We start from the raw sequence: 18,018 nt of genomic DNA, 5'->3' as shown, positions 1-18,018 counted from the left end.
CACAATCAATATGCTGCAGATGACAAATTACAAAGTAGGAAAGAAATAGCTGGCCATAAAGCATGGATTCAGTTTTGAATTAAGAAGTCTAATGAAGTGACAGCTACCATCATGTGACATAGACATCTGATTCACTCTGCCAGTGACTGCATTATTTCAAAATAACATTTATATGGTATTTGTCTTACCCTATTCATCAGTTCCCATCAAATCAAGAGTATCCCTGCACAACAGATTCTCTATCCTTAAAATGAAGCTGTGAAAATTAAAAGGCTAAAGAGATGAAAGTTACAATATGGATAATGCAAAAATATATGTTAATTATCCATGAATGGAACACTGCAGTGGCGCAGTTTTGCAAACAGTGGCCTGCATCACCAAGCAGCGAATAACATGTGGTGTGATGCAATAGGCATGTGGGGAAAACACTTTGCAATGTTTTAATAACTATTTTCCCATGATCCTGATTTTTAAAATGATCTGACTAGTACAGTGAATCAGATGTCAAAGGAACTGTCTGTGCTCATTCTCCTGGTGTTCCCAGGATACCCAGATTCTACTCTGCCTCTGAGTCCAAGCAAGAATACTATTGCTTAGCATGTTGGCAGTGGGTCTACCCCAACTTGCCTTCTCATGCCTGTGAAGGGAATGACGCTTCTGACTTGTATTCACCAAGAAGTTTGAGTTTTGGGGGATGATATAGCCCAGTGCTGCACTTTTTCCAGAGCAAGCATTTTGTCTGTGCCATAAGTCTGTAGAACTGCTAATCCAGCTGATTACCTGGAATGTTAAGACACTGATAATGCTATTCTATGAAGCCTCACCTATGAGTCTGAATTCAGTCCCACAATAAGACAAAGCTTGCACAGACTTCAGCAGCAGTTATAGCAAGTCCTCTGCTTGTTTCCGCAGCAGCCCTTGCTAGGCAGCCTTGGCATAGCTTTATACAGAATTATGAATAAAATTTAGGGATTCACCTTTCCCAAGGTATAAAATTCATGATTCCAAGTCTTTGCCTACCTTACCCCTTGCCTAGCTTCAAACCTTTCCCCAGCCAGGTGTAAGGTAGTCAATAGCTTGAACTCTCTGGAATAGAGAAGGGTAGTGAAAAGCTAAAGGAATCCAGGATGCACATAGGCACCACTCTGAGACTGTCAGAAGATCCTAAACATGATATAGGAGCCTAACCAGCAGCACTCCAACTTCACACACCCACCAGGGACAGTGGTAAAAAGCCCTTATCTTAGGACACCTGAAGAGCTGTGGGGAGACCGAAGCCACATGGCAGAAGGCTCCAGCCATTTCCACCACCTGTAATCATAGTTCTCTGGGAGGTGCTCCCATTCCAGCTTAATATTTTCACCACTCCAGGAAGAAGAAAATTGGAGATTTTTGCCTAGAGAATTTTTCCCCAAATCAGTTTAACTATAGTAGCTGACCCTTAAATTTATTCTCCTCCTCTTCAACCTTGGTTTCAGACCAGGACCAGCCTATTCAGGCCTGATGTCTTAGAGGACTTTCCATGTGTTTTTCTGACAGACATTAGATGAACCTTGCATTTCCCTCTTCTGTTTATGGTGGCTGGAACAGCCAAGGCCATCACTACGTGGTTTTTACATCTGGAAGTACTGAGGTGAACAACCAGATTCAGAGGTGTTGAAATGAGATGCAGAGAGGCATTTGCCTAATGAATTTGATGGAGCAAGTATGAGAAAAACAGATGGGTTTTGAAGTCTGCTCCTCTAATGGATGAAAAGGTGCTGGAATCTGGCTGTTTTGAATCAGAGAGAATAAAAAAGACTGTAAAAATGAGTGTGAATGAATGATTGGCCTGTCTCTCTCCTACATAAAAATACCATTATCTCATTTCATGTGCCACATGTTATTTACTGACTAGGTCACTGGGAAGCTTGTGTTCTCCATCCCAAATGCTGCTGCTAATGCACAAATGCTTTTTTCCAGAGGGTAGATTGAGGCAGGAGTGGCTCTCCCCAGCAATAGCTAACACTGTTATTGGGGTCAAACATCTATTTAATCTGCAGTGGCAGTAGACAAGCATCTTATACCAGCACCTGAAACTCCTCCCAAAATAGCATCATATCCAAACTGAGTGGAGATGTTAATAGCTCTGAGCCAAACTTTGCCCTATTTATGCAGGAGTGGTTGTCCCAACAGCCCTAGAAGATTTTGTTAGTCTAGGGGTGAATTTGGGCAAACATACAGATCTCAGTACTTTGCCCCTGACAGACCCCACGTCATCTGTCTGTTCTCCAGTAAATGCCATGTCAACCTTCTGTGGGTTTTCCTATCAACCAAACAGGGACAGGATCACGCCCCTCTCCACCCAAGAAATGGCAAAGACCATTCCTTACCAAGGGTTTGCATGAATTGCCATTTCATTAGGTGTGAGAGTGCTAGAAATCTTGAACTGCACCCTCTGCAGCTGAATAGGCTCTCCCAGGGTGAGAGGGGTGGACTTTTTCTATCCCAGGACAAGGGGAGGCAAAACACTTCCTCAGTATGTGGGGATAAGACAGTGCATAAGATGTCAGCCAGAAAAGACTGGAGTCCAAAGCCCTTCTTCCTGCATTACAGACACACGAAATAAAGGATCAAGCTGAAAAACATCATTCAGCAAATAAGACAGGCACTGGGACTCAGTATGAATTTCGAGACTGACCAAGGCTGGCTGAAAAGTAGTGTATTAAATTATTGAGAAATCAAAACAAGGCTGAATCTGCTGCAGTCCAGCCCGGCTGTCTCCCCCCACCTGTGTCTGTGCTGTAGAGGGAGGCAAGAGCAGGATTTGGTGCCAGGAGCCCTGCATCCCCTGGGCACAGACCCTCTGCAGGGCCAGCAAATTTTCATAGTTTAGGAATGGTATTCCCCAATTAAGTGTTCCCACTGAAAATCCAAACCATGTGCTGCTCCCTCACTTCCCCCCCCCCCCCGCAGCAGACTGGAGAGGAGAACTGGAGGCACAAAAAGGTAAAGATCATGGGTTGAGGCAAGAACAATTTACTGGAAACAGCTATGAGATAAGAAAATGAACAGTAACAGCTATAATATGTTCCAACATACATATCTTGTACACAGCTGTGTGCAGGACAGGCAAACGATTCACACGCAATTGCTCAGAACCTGCGTTACCCCACTGACCACTCCCTCCGACCACAGGGGCTCTTTCCTCCTCCCCTGGCAATGATGTGAGGTGGTATAGAATAACCTCTGGGTCCTAGCCATGCTCCTCCTGGCTACTGCAAAAATTAAGCCTGTCCTGGGCAGAATCAGGACACACATACAGGAGGTGCTCAAAAAAGCCATTGCTTCTGCTGTTCATCACTGCACTGATGGGCAGCTACTACCGGGGGAGATGCAGTTCTGCATGATGGTTTCAACATCACCACATCAACATTCTCACTACAGAATCTGCTGTTGGTCTGCTCCAGCTTCCGTGTCTCACGCTGGGATCAGGGCCTCCAGGCAGTGGCTGCAGATGCAGACAAGCCAGCAACAGAGACTGTCAGCACCACTTCCCCGGGAGCCTCACATCCTCCTCCTGGTTGTCATTTTTCATTTTGCAGCCCACTGGCCCAGACCATTTGCATCTGTTGTCTATGCAGAGTAAGGACAGAGCCAAGCTTTTGGCCACAGGAACAGTGTGGCCAGCAGGGTGATGGCAATGATCATCCTCCTGTACTTGGCATTGCTGAGGCTGCACCTCAAGTCCTGTGCTCAGCTGTGGGCCCCTTGCTACAAGAAGGTGCTGGAGCATGTCCAGAGAAGGGAACAGAGCTGTGAAAGGGTCTGGAGCCAAATTCGCATGAGGGGTGGCTGAGGGACCTGAGAGGGCTCAGCCTGGAGAAAAGGAGGCTCAAAGTTCAAAGGCTAACCTTGCAATTCAGAATCGAAGGCATATCCCCACTGGAGAGAATCTTTTACCTCCATAACCACTCAGGAGATGTGGAGAGATGCAGAAATTAACACAAGTCTCATTGCGTAGGGGAACTTGCACTGTGAAAACAACATCATGCCTAATTCTGTATTCTCCCAGGTTAAGGCAGATAAAGTTCAACTAGCAATCCAGCTTCAACCAAAGCAAGAGTCCTTGAAAACTAGATTCTGACTCCAGCAGAACAGACATATTTATTTATAGAAATAGAAAGTTTTAGGTTTCTAAAAACATTTTTCAGTAAATAGGGCCTTGGATTCCACTGCATGATAAGGGAATATAAGGAATAAAAATAGGTAGAGAGCCCTGGGGTAAAGGAAGAAAAGTGAACATTAAATCTGTTTGTGAAAATACTTTTCCTTTAAAATAATCTCTTTCAAGCACATTGGCAGCAGTTTGTTCAGCAACAAACCCAGCAGCCTTAAGGAATGGACAATTTTTTGAAAGATAATTAAACAAGAGGTCAAAACATGTCTAGCTAAGCTGGTATGGCAATTACTTAGCCTCAATGCTTAACAGTAGCTGAGAGACCAATTTATACAACACCCTTCTGGGCAGTTTAGGCTTTCATTTTCCTATTCTGGTGGCTTAAACACTTCTACACTAGCTAATACCTAACCTAAAATGAATCAGCCTTTTCTCTTTGTAGGCAGGCTAAAAAGACAACCCAAAAGGTTTCCCAGGCTGTGGGAAGCTGACAACTCCAAAATCTCCCCAAGCCTTTGACCTCCCCAAGTCCTGATTCTGGAGATGATTCTACCCATTCTGATCCAGACGGTCTTTAGGTCTTATTACTTGGCCTAAGAAACTAGATGCAGCCACCTTAATGTCTCTCAGAGCTTCCATCAGCACTGGAGAAGGCACGAGTGGAGGTCCTGTCCATTCCTCCTGATGCCAGGGAAGAAGTTGAAAAGTTGAAAGTTGAAACTGGTTGAGGAGTAAAGAGGAAAATGGTAGATGGGAAATAGGAACTAGCACAGGGGGATAAATCTGCAATCACACTGCCTTCACTATTTATTAATTAGTCCTGCTACCCTGGGATAGGTAAATCATTGAAATATTGGAGCAGGGAGGGGGCATTTTGGACCCTATTTGGAGGCCTCAACGCTGGGGTTTGTGGTTCCTCATGGAGGTGTAATAATACAGCACCCTTTTGTATTGCACAGAGAAATCTACTTGAATCACTCCAAGCTATCAAGCCAGAGCTAAGCCTTCACGTTTGTCTTATTCCCAAGAAATATTCAGCTTCCTTTCCTTCCTTCCCCTCCCCCCAAGAGTTACATGCATCACAGCTTTGATCTCGAGGGGAATGAGTGCAAGATAGATGCTTCCCCTGATGGTTAATAATGAAGGCTTAGAAGGGAGCACTGGGCAGTAGGTAATACTAGATGCTAAATGGGCTGCCTGCTGTAGAGGCAGTAGACCAAAATGCTTGACCTCATCTTCCCCAAGGCACCTGCCATTAGTCCCGGATTCATGGCTTGCCCTGTGTTGCCAGTCAAGAAGATAAACCCGTGAACACCAGCCTCTTCAGAGCAGCAAAGTGAAGTGCTGTTATGCCAAGAAAGGCAGGCAGGATGATTCAGAGTTGCTTTTAAATTACAGGCTTCCTTCAAAGTGCCAGCCATCTGCAGTCACACAAGCTGCAAGACAAGCGCCTAGGGGAGACAACTCAGTTTCTTTACTAAATGAAGTGGAAGAGGCACCTTACTCACTCTCACCCGCTCTAATTGCTGCTGTTTTCATCAATTTTTAGGCCTGAATTTTGAATAAGAAATAGAGTTCCTATTTTAAAACCATCCTCAGCTCTTCACTCTGTGCAAAGTCAATGGGAAATAGAAAAAAAATCTGAAGTTTTGATTCGTCAGATTCCTGAGGATGCTCATTGCCTTTCACAGGGACCCACGTGGCAGAATGGGTTTCTGTCTCCATGATGCTGCTGAAGACACACAGTTTCCACAGACTGTCAGATTTCAGGTGTTCAGACAGAAGTGGGTAAACCTCTGTGACTAATTCAGAGGGCTTTTGGGACTCTTCCTCTGGTACAGGGTAAAATAATTGCTTTGAAAGAATTGCTTTGAACCTCCAGCCTAAACTACACAGCAGGAGCCACAGGTCATCCCAATACACCATTTTTTAATTCCACATCAATGCTAAATGCATCTAGAATTCTGCAGCAATGATACTTGACCATGACCTCTATTATTGTGCCAGTGACCATTCACTCGTATTTCCAGTGTGAAGATGCTTGCTTTCAACTTCCAGGATGTCATTAGAGCTTTATCTGCTATATTGAAAGGGCTCCCCTTACAACCTTTCGTTCCAAATGTGGAGACTTCAGACTTGCCTTGGTTAACACAAAACTGTTATTTTAATAGCAAAGCAAATTGCTCAGGTTTCTCACAATTTGGCATGATAATGAATCCTGCCATTATTTTGGAAAACCTTCTTATAGGGGACCCTGACTAACCCCAACCCTTTCTGTAACTGCTGACCTAGACAGACTCTTCATATAGCAATTGTATTAGCACAGAGGCAATGTCCCCTTCCCAGACTGTGTGTCCTCAAGGACCACACTAACGTTTCAGCTATAGGTGAACTCATATTCAGTAATTTTTTTCTACTGACCTCTCTCCCTATGGCACTGTCCTGATTTGTGAGCTGGAATCTCCTTGCCAGTGCCACTTCCAGTCAGCTGATAAGTATCATGAAAAGGGAAAAAACCTCTGAGCTCTGGAGAGCATCCACAGTGCCATCAGCTGACAGTGATCATCCAGAGAACCATTAGTTAGACAGTTTTCAATCCATCTAAACCACAAAATGTTCATTTTTACACTCTCTAGTTACTTAATATGAAGAGCTCTGAGGTACCAAATTATATGTCTTGCAGAAGTCTGTGTATATTCTATTGTATCAACCCACATATTTTTGTCAACTAAACTTGTAAATTCACCCCAAATATACTACATTGATCTCCTTTAAATAGATAATAGAATATTATCTATTCTCAAACAGATTCCTTAACCCAAGTAGGAATGAAGGAAAGTTTTCCTCCTATAATTCACTATTCAGTCTAATTCTTTGAGATTTCTTTCAGATAACATCAACAATCCATAAAATTCGTGATTCTGTGCATACGTTCAAAATCCAGCAGGTTTAGTCACTGTTGTATTTGCATTAGCTTGAAGCATAAACACCAAAGACTTAAAAGAATCTCTATTTGGAGCAGGTAAAAAAAAAAAAAAAAGGACAGAAAAAGAAAACAGCAACAAAAATAACTCCTTCCCTCTGCATCTTAATGCAAACCCAAATTCATTTTTATTTCAAAACACTGGTTGTTTTCTGCTGTTAAATATACCACAGAGGCTATAGAAGATTACAGAGATCTGCCATATTCTATGTAATGTAAAAGAGAGAAAGGTTTGAGGCTCCTGACAGATTATTCACACATTCAAGCATCAGTAGAATGACAATGAATCAAATTTGCAGGATGGTAAAAACAATGGAGAGAAACTATGTCTCCTTATGGTGCTGCACAGGCTTATTTTTCAGAAGAGCTTGTTTTAGTTCAAAGCTTCCTTTTATTAGAAATAATTAATCAACAATAAGATATAAATACTGTTAATCATGTAGGTCAGATTCTGCTGAACATTTACATATCTTCAGGTGGTTGAGAAAGTGCTCAAGGAAGACCTCTGCTAGAATAAATCTTTTATCAGAATGTGCTGCTGTTTCTACTCCTAGAGGTGAATCAGCAATCAGCTCAGCTCATTGAGCTTCTATTTCTACAGCCAAGGACCAAAGGCCTCAAAGACATGCAATTCGCTCCTCAAAAGATCAAAAGTAAAAGACTGAGGTGCTCTGGGGCTGGCTGCAAAATCAGAGATGTATTCCCATTCTCTACTTCATTTTACATGCCACTTTCAGGGACTTGGACCATCTCCTCAACTGGCAATGGGTCTTTCCACACAAGAAGCACTTCCCTTATTGACCACAGAGCAGTTGCCTAGATAAACCTTGCACTTTGTGATCACAGACACAGCTTTGCTTCTTCCCAGCCCAGTCCCAGATTGTCTACTGTCCCATCCAGTTGCTTTTATCATGTTTTGCTTTTAAGCGCTTTTTAAAACCACTTTTCCTCCATCTGCTCCCCCATTCCCACTGCTACTGGGCAGTTCCTAAACTCTTCTTTTACTCTCAGATGAGAACTTGCCTCTAAATTCTAGCCATATTTATTTATTACTGCTTTATCTGCTCTTAAATAACTGTTCCCTTCCTCCTACAGGATATAAAATTCAGATTTAAAAAAAACCACAAAACAACAACAAAATACCCAACAAGATCTTGTCTCAATCTTGTAGAGTATCTCCAACCTGCAAGCTATGCATACACTGGAAAAAAGTAAATTTGCTCTTTTCAGCAGTTATGTGTTTTGTAAATTTTAAGAGAAAAGCAGAGGGAAAAACTGATATGGACAAGTAAAATAAAGATCTGTGCCAGCTCAGCTTACTTGGGCTTCTACAGAACCTGTGCTGGAAAAAAGGTGTTATTCAGATTTAACTCTGAATAAATTACCTTCTCAATGGCTTAAATTCCTTCTCTGGATAAAGAGAAAGCTTCCCCCACCCCCAGGCAGGATCACTGCTCAGTGGTGGTGGTTTTGCAGGAAGCGACATGCAAAAGAAATCTACAACCAGATCTTTCCATGCTGGAGCACACAGGGAGAGGTCTACTCCTGAGAGACAGGGCTGGGAATATGGGGATGGTAACTGCAGGAGTTCTCACACTGTCTAGTTGGGAGCAAGTAGAAATCCCACTTCTATGTGGGTAACTGATATTTAAAGCCCACAGAGGTGGGATGCAGTGCGTGAACCTCAGGGCTACAGCAGATTTCCCTACAATGTACTTCTTTCTCAAATTACTTCACTTCTGGTATGTTTTAGCTTTAGTGGCACACATTGCAATTTGTTTGTTTCTGATCAGTTTGTCACTGTTTAGAGCAACAGCGAAGGCACAAATGGCATTTAGAACTTCAACAGACAGATTAGAGGCATTAATTAAAACTCATTTGATTTCAAGCACAGTAATTTGTTTTCCTTTATTTCACTATCAACAATTTTGATGCCACCTTTTACCATGAAATCTGACTGCAGCAGCCCTTTTAGCAGAGGGCTCAGTCACCAAGAATCTAGTGTCTTCTAGCACCAGAGAGAAGGAGACCGGGCCATTTAGATGGCAAGACAGAGGGAGTGTCTTCACAGGCTGAACTAACAAACTTAAGAGGGAGGGTTGAACATATATTGTGCAAACAAGTTAAGTGGCTCAGCTAAAGACAAGGTGCATTACCCAGATTCTTCATGGATAAGCAAATAAATTCCACACTTGTGAGAAAGACCTATCTCATTTAATGGATAATATTTCCTTTATCAAGCTTTTTGTTGCTCCATCTCCCAGAGAATTTCACTGACAATTCGGTATAGAGGAGCTTTAATGCATGACAGGAACACACTATGTCCTGTACAGACCCTCCAAAAACACTGCTGGTCTTATCACGAGGGAGTTAGCCTGAGAGAGGGGTCAGGGAGCTGAATCAGCTTTCTACAAAACCAGGGCTCTCTGTCCTGGCTCTGAAACTAGTTCATTGCACTGTCATTCCAGTGCCTCCATCTCCCCTGCCTCTTCACTGTGGATTCTCGTTGAAGAGGTTTCCTCTCCCTGTACATTGGTACAGATGATCTCTGTGAAGCCCTTATTTCCTCTAAATTTTGTATATATTGATGGGGTGCGGGCACACACACAAAAATGCAGGACTTTCCCATAAGAATAACTTCTCAAACATTCACTGCTAAAACAACCTGCCATGGTCCTTCTAGTCATGGTTAACCCCACAACTTTCACGGAACAGAACTTCTCAAAAACTTACAAATAAGACAATTTTCTACCATGAGGTAATTTTCTTTGGGAAGTCACATTTTAAATGAAGGTTTTCACCATTCCCCTCTTCCCAGAAGGTATCAGTCACCTCCCCAGGCAAAGCAATGGCAGCTCCATGTGCACTAACAATTCAGGGGGGTTCTTTTCCAGCTGACAATTTGATGAAAATGAAATTTGAAATCCTATTCGTTAATCGCATCTTCCTTCTGCTCACTACTGTGTAGAGAACTGCTTTTAAGTTTTTAAGCTCTTCTTCTTTCTCTTTTTTTTTTTAAAGAAAAAATACAGGTAGTTCAATCAGTGCATGGCAAGATAAAGTTTCCCCAGATTTCCCAAACCTCTCAAGTTATTGTCCTCTGAGATTACAACAAGTTGTTTCCTACATAGCTAAGGCAAGGGAAAAACAGAACTTAGAATAATAAGCCTCCAAGGGCCCCCCATCTGAAATGAAGACCATGAAGTACATAACTCAATTTGGGGAGCAACTTGGTGGATCTGTCCAGAGAAATACCAACATTGCTCCTACAGGATCAAGCCACGAGAAAGAATCACAAAAATTTGTAGGGCAAAGGAGGTTTGAGGAAGGAAAAAACCCCAAACCCCATTCTAACTGTGCTACACAGAAGACAAAAGTGCCAATCATTTTTCCAAACACTAATCTGAAGTGGCATTTTCTCTTTGTTTTTAATCGAATGGATTGTTTCCCTCAGAACAGGGCTGAGCCTTTTAACATCGCTGCAGAATCGAGACATTGCTAATAAATATTTAAAGTCTCAGAGCTTTAAGTGAAAGGAAGGATTTGTTGGATAATATTTCATTTCCCCTAAACTGTTTATTCACCATTAAAATTGAAAATTTTAATTTTTTGGGGATTGCTCAGAGAGCTGACGTTCAGACACTTCCCCACGGAACCCAATAGCCAGGAAGGTAGTCTATAAATAACTGCCTTGGAAATAAACTTCTGTGAATTGGACATAACCCAGATCAGATTTTCAAGTGTGTTGTAAATTACCCACAGCCAGGGCATAGGTCAAACATATTTACTAGCATTGAGCTTCTTTCCTCAAATTTACCTCCCAGGAGTATCTGAAACCAGGAGCAGAGAATACAGAGGCCTGAGGTTCAGTTTTGCTCACCTCCAGCCCCAGGGGGTTATTTATTCCCATGCTGACACAGCAGTTTTGTCTCCTGGCCTTGCACTGGTGCAAATAACCATAACAGCAAGAAGCATTGTTTGAATTTTTCTATTATATTAATGCTGAAAAGATTTTTTTGTGATTAAGGACTGCTTATGACTAAGCTGACTTGAACAGTACTATGATAGCCTTAGAGACATGCAGGAGATCAGAATAATATAGGATGAGAGATGGGAGAAAGAAAAGAAGGGAGGGATTGCAGCAACACTCCCCCCAAGAGGGGACAGAGGGAGCTGACAGATCTCCTCAAAAGGAGTGAGTAGTGGAAAAGTGGGATATACATGCTATTTTAGGTGCCATTTAGCAGAATTTGGCCCTAAACCTGCAAGAAGATCGAGATCAGTTCTTGGACAACTTGAGCAAGATTGTGTTGAGTAAGATGGGAATTGTGTTCCCATCCTATATTCCTTGCATGGTGCAACATTAGCTGGAAAACTCAACACCTTGAAGACAAACACTCGGGTCCCTATTCATTATAGGAAGAGCATATGTAGCATTTACCTGTCAAATCAGGATTCATTACTGAGAGCTGTAATGCTTTTTAGAAGAAGCACACATTACAAACTCTTCATGTTTCCATGAGTTTGACACAAGTTTAAAGATAAAAAGCTGATGTGAAGAGGCACCCATCAAAAACCCTTGAGAGATGCTTTTTGTGATTTCTGAGATAATCCTCTGGGGTTTCAAATTATGATCTAAGCCTGAACTGTAGAATTCATGAATTTTTTCAGAGATAAGCTTAATTTAGAAAAAGTGTGTCATATATTAGACATTGCATCTTTTAACTGGTTGTATTTCCATGTGAGATATTTGTCTTAAGAAGTTTACAGTAGGCTTCAGTTCAAACAGTTGTATAACCTTAATTGCAAAGGGTACTGGCCAGATCAAGACAGAAAATTTCCTCAGATAGGATAGGAATGCTGCTCTTTAAGATTACTTTGTATTAGATTAAATGCAAAACTTTCAGGGCATCTGCAACTTCAACTAAAAGTTCAGCCAGTGCAAATCTGATGAAGCACCACTGCACTCAGTATAATCACCTCAGGTTGGAGCCCTTATGTGCCCCTTGCATCTTTTTGTCCATCCATCCTCTTACTGTCAAGGCTCCCAAGATCTTCTGAATGAAGCATAGGCCTGACTTTATAAGCATGAAACAGAAATGGACACTGAGGTGTCATTTTCCCATTGCACTCAGAGTGTAGGTGTGTACAATTCCCATAGAGTCAACACAAGGAGAAAGCCCAGCCATATCCCCAGTGCCTGATCTCTGAGTCTCCAGAAGTGTGTCTTTCCTGCAGCTATAGAGTCTGTGGTCCCTGACTTGACAATTCAAATTAGGAGACTAAATTCAGGAAGATAAACCCAAGCTTCTGTGCCTGCATTGCACCAAAGAGTGGAAAACTCACCTGCAAAGAGTCACAACAGATCTTTGTGTCAGCAGGTTCCCTCCTCCATCTGGGAGGTAACTGCATTGTACACCAGTGAAAATCACCCCTCTAAAGCAATCCTGGGTTCTCAACTGCCATCCTTCCTGAATTTTCAAAGTAGTGCCCAAGCTGTGCCGAGGAGCTTGGCTACCTCTCCTGGTGGATTTGGCTGCAAATTAACCTTCGTAGCAGAGCCCTGTTGGCTTTGTGAGAACTGGCAAGTCAGAGCATCCAACCATCCATTAGTGAATGCTGTTAGCAGGAGAAGCACTGCAGGGCACTAGGTCAGGAAACAGAAGAGAAAACCCAAGTAGGTCACACTCACTAAAAATGCCAATTCACTCTTAACTATTCATCTTATCATACACCTCTGATGGGCCTGGGATGTCAGGAGAAAACTTAGTGTCTCCCCCTGGAGCCAGAGTGGTGGTTTCATTCATCATACATGTTGATGAGAGCAGACAATGGAGACTGTGAAGTCCCTTTCTCTGAATCTTAACTATCACTGGCTCTTGCAGCAGGTCCAAGAGTCATGGGGAGGGCTCTCATCTTCTCCAGTTCCCTCTCAAGTCAATCAGCTGGAAGGGGTGTTCTAAGATCACATTTATAAAGTAGAGGATAAATTTCAAGTGCCATTGCTTCAAAGTGCCTGTGACTCGGGGAGCTGCCTGGTGGAATCAATTCGGGATGCACATATTAGAAATATCCCTCTGTCTTCTCCGCATATCCTCCCCTCAGATATCAGTGTTGACACCACAGAGAGTTTTGTCCCTAAAGGCCAAGAAGGCAAATTATAAAGATAGTAGAAAGAAAAGGAGCTGGAAAAAAGTGAATAGGACACAAGGATGCTCTTGTACAAGTAGAAGATAGAAAATTCAGATGGTTAAGGCAAACAAAATGAACAAGGGAATAGTCACAAATGTTGACATAAAAAATGGGCAAAAGGACAACACTGAATATTATTATTTTAAACTTTGTGTGGAGTTAAGTGTGAGGGCTTTGACTATGGTGGTGGGTTTGGATGTGCTAGCTGAGACTCCTTTCACCCCAGTTTTAATATCCAAAAATAAAGTTTGTCTTATAGTGTGAGCTGTCAATTGAGCCTGCTTTTCAACAGAAAAGGAGAGAAAGAGAGAGACACCTCACATCAGAGCAAGGCAAGATTAATCCTTTCCTGTCAGTGAAGAAGGAAACAAGCTGAGCTGGATGCAAGTCTGGGGCAGGACAAGCCTCCATCCCACACACGTGCCTGGCCTGACAGGGGTTGTGTCATCTCATGCCAATACACAGTGTCAAGCCAGTTTTTCAGCTTATATTTAATTTAGTTCTTGCTCTATACATTAATGTTTGAGCTTGTTAATCTACCTGACCCATCAAAACCTGCAAGAGCTGCTGCCTCCTCTGAGCTTTTTCACTGCTTTATCCAGAGTTTGAAGTGGAGATGGTGAATTCTAAATTTAGAGTGACTTCAGCAGCACGCAGCATCTACTCATGCTTGCACTCCACTGTCTGAAAAGATGATGACCAAACCAAATCCAGATTTCCTTTTAATCTGACCTATTTTAAATCAAACTGCAAAGAAAGATACTAAAGCTGCTACCATGAAACGTGCTGCTCCATGAATTAGTAATTGTGTTTATCTTCTACATTGGGGATTTTTTGCCTGTGTTGCTGTTTTCTTACTGCCACTCAAAGTGAGGAGCTTTTATTTGAATGAGACTGTTTCAAAGCATTTTTACACTCATGTAGAGTCAGGGACTTATTTACTTTCTGACAGTTATTTACTTCCCGTAAATATTTCACAGCCACAGGATCTCCCAGATGAAAGCAAAGTTTGCTCTGTGCTCCTGTTCTGGAGTCTAATTAAAAACGGAATAAAATGGGAGGGACGGAGCTAAAGTGCTAACTGCCATGAATGTGTCTAGAGGGAATTCAGCAAGGGAGCCTGCTTCTTGGCACAACTATTGAAGCATAAAAGCAGAGTAAAAATGCCCAACACAGAACTGAAAGCCCTGAGATGGATGAGAGGAGAAGCTTTCAGAGACAGGAGAGCCGACACTGCTCCTGTACAAACTGTCTGCTGCCATCACTGAAAAGTTGTTCCTCGTTGCTATTTCACACCACCAAAGCCAGACCCCTCCTTTGGCCTAAGTACCCCTCACACAACACAGAACTGAAGTCACCAGCAGCATCTCCATGTGCCTGCATCCCCACCAGCCCAGAGCCACCACCACAGTAACAAGGCTTCTGCATCCTGGAAAGCTGAGGGCACATCCTCACCTGGGGTAGGTCACTAATGCCACTGATGTACAAATACAGCTCAGTACCTATAGAGGTTATAGGACTTTTAGCAGAATTGGTACTTTCTCCAGCATGTTAATCACTACAACAGAATGTTTGGCACTGCAAAGGACTCCGTGCCTGTGCTACCTTTATATTTGGATAATTCCCCACACTCACTGCTCCAGAAAAAGCCAGGGACTTCAAAGTGATCAAATAAAGAATAAGAAAACATATAGATCAAGCATTACTTTCCCTGGCTTTTTTTTTTTTTTTTTGTCAGAGATGCCTTGTTTGCTGTTGGCTAAGGAAAGATTACTTACCACAGCTGTGTAGAGGGCAAGGATAAATTGCTAAGGGCTTTGAGTGAGGATTTTTCACTTAAAAGAGTGCATTTGGAGACAAGGGAGATTATGAAAAATCCTTTAACATGATCCTCAAGCTATCAGACTGTTTAACATTATTGATCAGTGCAGCCAGAGCACATTTTAAAAAAAATCTATCAGATTAAAATGGAAATAGATTTCTTGTTCTGATTTCTCATAAACTTCATTTCACTTTACATTGGGATCTTCTCTGAAAGAGGAGCAAGTCCTCAAGCCAGAGGTGGTGGCCCTGCCAGGAATATGCTGCCCTACATCTCTGCCAGCTCATTCTGCCTTGGACACAAACACAGGCCCAGCAACCACATGTGTGTGATGGTTCTGTTCGAACAAAAAAAGGGACATTTTTCAATAAAAGCCCTAAACCTAACACCTCAAATGAAAAGAGACATCTCCTAACAGCTCATTGCTACAGAAATCCTATTTAATAAGAAGGAACATGATTTGGGTGTGTATTTTAAGTACCCTTCTTTTTTAATACCTTCTTTATAAGTAAAAATATATGCAGATTTGATTGATGTCATCCAGCTGAACAGCAAAGCTTCCATCTCCAAAGTGCCCATGATGGGGATCACAATTCTGTGGATTTTGTGTGCAAAATAAATAAAAAGAAGCACTTTTCCTTCAAATTAGTGCCCCAGAAGTTGTCAGCAATAGTAGTACACAATAGAAATTATTTGTATTAATAGCTATGTTTATTCTAATGATGTTGGCATTCTCTGTGAAGATTAGTTGGCAATAATGTTGCAAATACTATTATAAGGGAAATATGCACTATAAACCTAAAATAATTTGACTGACCTATGTTCTGAAGTAAAATATTTACGGTAATGAGATTCTAATTATCCCTTGTTATGGCAGACCATTCTCCACACTCCTTTTTATTGATAGGAGATGTATTGTTTCAGCATTTTAACTCAATTTATTTTCTCACATTTGCATTTTCTTATGCATGGAAAATGAGAGATGATCATTACCTTCTTCACTTTGCATTCAATTTACATCAACAGCACATTACCTCATCCTAACTCATTTATCTACCACAGAAATTTGATAACAAAAGCTACTGTCAGTGATGAATAAAGATTGTTTCAAATGAAGCAAGAAGAAACAAGATGAATTATAGGTTTCAGGACCTTTTGTTTGCTCAAGAAAGGGAAGATACAGGATTTTTTCCACCTAGGCAACACGGATCTCACGAGGCTTTAATTCACATTCAGAATCTTCTATTTACCTGCAGCTGATCAGTCTGTGTTGTATACAAAAGTAACTCCAAATACCCATGCAACCATAAATGTCTCTCCCATTTTCTTCATGAAGGAACATTCTTAATTTTTTGGACTGAGTGCACAGAATTTATGGTTCATAAGCTCAAGCAAACACTTTAACAACTACCCAAGGGTTATTGTAACCTCATAGAAACTAATAGCTCTACCGCCTGGAAGACACTTCTCTGGGTGGTGTTTGCCTGCTTGTGAACACTCACAGCACCATGAAACACACTGTGGGATACCCTTGCACTGACAATAGCAGAATATCCATCTTGCTATGCTGGAAACTAGTGAAACCTGCCAGATCCCCTCTTCTAGCTCCCCTGCTTTAACAAGCCATCAGAGCCTTGAGGTTCTTGCTGCTTTTCCCAAGCCTAGTACTAGAGCTAAGCCAATACGTAAAGGCAATAGCATAACCAGCACATTACAAATGGAGTTCTGCTTTAAAACACCTCTGTCTAAGACTTTTTGGTAGCTGGGCAAGCCCTGGATGTGCACAGGTACAATGATGGATTCCAGTTCTGCCCTGCACACAGTGAAGTGGGGGGAGAAGCAGAAACTTGGAAGCAGGTTTTGAGGAACAGGTCATTGGTGGAAAGCCCACAAGCATTCCCTGGAGTGAGAGGAATAATTTTGGCTTACATTCCTTACAGCTCCCCAAAGGAGGGAGGTCAGGGGACAGTTTTGGCTTTTCCAGAAGTTTATGTTTCTTTTTTTTTTTTTTTTTTTTACAATAATCAGTGTTTTCCCAAAAGTAATTACTCACCTTGAAATAGGTCTTCATACTAAGGGAAAGTCAGAAGAAGGGAAGAGATGGGGTTTAAAAGTTGTAAGTAACCCACCCATTAAATATGAATGGTTTCATGCAAACCCCCACCCTTTCTTTTCTGTATGAAAACCTACTATTTTTCCTATTTCCCTCATCTCCCCTTCCTTTGAGTGTACTCTTTGGCCAGTGTCGATCAGGTGCATCCTGTGGACCTGCCCTGGGCAGAGGCTTCTCTACAGCCAGGATCCTGCCTGCTCTCCCTGCTCCAGAGTGTCATCTCTCAGCACATCCCTACACCAGCCAGTGTCCAAGCCACTGAGTAGCAGGTTCCTTCCTGCAGCCTCAGGTACAGGACCTAGAAAACTCCATATGTGTCCAGGGTTTGCCCCAGCAGACCTGGATAATGGACCAATCACCTCACTTCATCCAGGTTTTTAATTAGGTAACCCATCCTGGCTGACACAGCTTTGCTCCAAGGATGCCTGGTCTCTGAGAGGGAACATTATCTGTAGGGTCATCTTCAAGGGAATTGCACCTGCTCTTTTTGATGAAACATGGACTGTGGTGAAGTCTTTGAAAATGCTACTGTTGACTTTCATATGGTCAACATCCCCTGGGTAGGAATGGGAAATTCAATGCTTTAAAGATGTTCTCTGAAGCTCAATTAAGTTATTCTTGAGCTATACTCAACCCCCAAACACGACAGTAATATCCCACACAGCAGAAGACAAGTCCAAGGACTGCAAAAACCTGGCTTGTTTCTTGTGCATGGACATGCCCCCTCCAATAGCACCCAAGCTGTCATT

General features: G+C 42.2%; 1 protein-coding gene across 1 annotated transcript in view; it reads right to left on the bottom strand.

Annotated features, from left to right (window-relative positions):
* FGF13 (fibroblast growth factor 13) overlaps window positions 1-18,018 on the bottom strand; it is a 314,484-nt gene that overhangs the window by 283,942 nt on the left and 12,524 nt on the right. The window lies entirely within an intron of this gene.

The sequence above is a fragment of the Corapipo altera genome, unplaced genomic scaffold (genome assembly GCF_003945725.1).
Source record: "Corapipo altera isolate COAL_440 unplaced genomic scaffold, ASM394572v1 65, whole genome shotgun sequence".
NCBI lineage: Eukaryota > Metazoa > Chordata > Aves > Passeriformes > Pipridae > Corapipo > Corapipo altera.
The sequence above is the reverse complement of the archived record's forward strand: the minus strand, read 5'-3'. Positions and strand labels throughout refer to the sequence as shown.